The sequence below is a fragment of the Entelurus aequoreus genome, linkage group LG13 (genome assembly GCF_033978785.1).
Source record: "Entelurus aequoreus isolate RoL-2023_Sb linkage group LG13, RoL_Eaeq_v1.1, whole genome shotgun sequence".
Lineage (NCBI taxonomy): Eukaryota > Metazoa > Chordata > Actinopteri > Syngnathiformes > Syngnathidae > Entelurus > Entelurus aequoreus.
Window position 1 is genome coordinate 12,784,595 of NC_084743.1, and position 2,486 is coordinate 12,787,080.

The following is a 2,486-nucleotide window of genomic DNA, read 5'->3' on the forward strand; positions in this document are numbered from 1 at the left end:
AGAAAAAGAGAACTTTCATCTGAAACTCGACAGTCTATTCTTGTTCTTAGAAATGAAGGCTATTCCACAAAATTGTTTGGGTGACCCCAAACTTTTGAACGGTAGTGTACCTCGGTTTAGAGGTCACGGTTCGGCTCATTTTTGGTACAGTAAGAAAACAACAAAATATACATTTTTGGGTTATTTATTTACCAAATTTGCAAAATCTTCCACCAAAATATATTTTTCTTAGTGGAATATTTGATGTGAAGTAATCGGAACCTTGGATAGGTCAATAATTCATAATAACGTTGATTTTGATTCAATATTATGATTATTGAAAGAAAAAATTAGTCAACATTGCAACTTTTTCTAAATTACATTTCACCTTTAAGCTTTTTTATTTCCCTTTTGTTATGTTTTTGTTTATTTTAATAGTCCTTTTAGAATGTGCCGTGGGCCTTTAAAACATTAGCTGTGGGACGCAAATGGCCCACAACTTTTGACACCCCTGCTATACATAATAAAAAATTAAATCTGATAAATCTATGGATAAAAAGCAGAGCCTGGCGACGCATGCGCGTTTATCATAACTCTCTCTCTCTCTCTGTCTCTGCCCCTCCCTCATGAATGCTGCTGCATGCACAATTTGTTTTGTTTTTAACCCCTTCTTAACCCTGAACGTACATTGAAAATACACGCAACCCTAACTCAAAATGCTGGACATTTGAGGTATTTAAGAATCTCCGCCCAGACAGCTCCGCAAAAGAGGGCATGTCCGGTGAAAAGAGGACGTATGGTCAGTCTATCGTAGCATGCTAGCAGCGACCGGGCTACGATAGACTGACCATACGTCCTCTTTTCACCGGACATGTCCTCTTTTGCGGAGCTGTCAGGGCGGAGTTTCTTAAATGCCTTAAATGTCCGGCATTTTGAGTAAACATTGCACCGTGTTGTGCCTCGGTGTGCATTGTTTACACAACGTGCGTTACGCTACTTAATATGTCCGTGTGGAAACTCGTTCGGTACACCTCCGAAACGAACCGAAACCCCCGTACCGAAACGGTTCAATACAAATACACGTACCGTTACACCCCTACTCTCACCTGGATAGTAGAAGGTTGTAAACATAAACCGACAAGTTGGTCAACTTTGACATCCAACTTCTACCCGGAGATGGCGAGAAAGACACAAAAAGATGCTTGTTTGCAGCACTTTTTTTTTAACCCCTTTGTGAGGATTATGATTAATTCTTCACTTAAACAGTACGAGCAGACATTGTACAGTAAGTGATTGTTTCATTATGTCTCAAATTTGTGTACCTCGTTTAGCACTCAGCAATACCGCTATGTGATGCTTAGTGTTTAGCTGAAGCTTAATTAATATTACTCAGCTTTTAAAACTTGTAGGTCATCCTCCTTATATTCAGGCTCAAAAATATACGTTTCTGGATCATCGTTTGTCCTAAAGTAGTCTTTGTTGTCTCTCATGAAGTCTGCCAGGAATACTGGTGTTTTTGTTGTTGAAAGGAAAAGCGAATGCTGTGATGCACCGCCGTATTCTTAAAATGAGCTAAATATGTAAATATGTTATTATTAGAGATATTATCGGCCGATAAATGCTTTAAAATGTAATATCGGAAATTATCGGTATCGTTTTTTTTATTATCAGTATCATTTTTGTTTTTTTTGTTTGTTTGTTTTTTTTATTATTAAATCAACATAAAAAACACAAGATACACTTACAATTAGTGCACCAACCCAAACAACCTCCCTCCCCCATTTACACTCATTCACACAAAAGGGTTGTTTCCTTCTGTTATTAATATTGTGGTTCCTACATTATATATCAATATATATCAATACAGTCTGCAAGGGATACAGTCCGTAAGCACACATGATTGTGCGTGCTGCTGGTCCACTAATAGTACTAACCTTTAACAGCTAATTTTACTAATTTTCATTAATTACTAGTTTCTATGTAACTGATTTTATATTGTTTTACTTTCTTTTTTATTCAAGAAAATGTTTTTAATTTATTTATCTTATTTTATTTTATTAATTTTAAAAAAAAAAGGACCTTATCTTCACCATACCTGGTTGTCCAAATTAGGCATAATAATGTGTTAATTCCACAACTGTATATATCAGTATCGGTATCGGTTGATATCGGTATCGGTAATTAAAGAGTTGGACAATATCGGAATATCGGATATCGGCAAAAAGCCATTATCGGACATCCCTAGTTATTATGAATTTTACTACATTACATATATACTCACAGCATGTACCGTATTTTTCGGACTATAAGTCGCCGTTGTTTTCATAGTTTGGCCGGGGGTGCGACTTATACTCAGGAGCGACTTATGTGTGAAATTATTAACACATTACCGTAAAATACCAAATAATATTATTTAGCTCATTCACGTAAGAGACTAGACGTATAAGATTTCATGGGATTTAGCGATTAGGAGTGACAGATTGTTTGGTAAACGTATAGCATGTTCT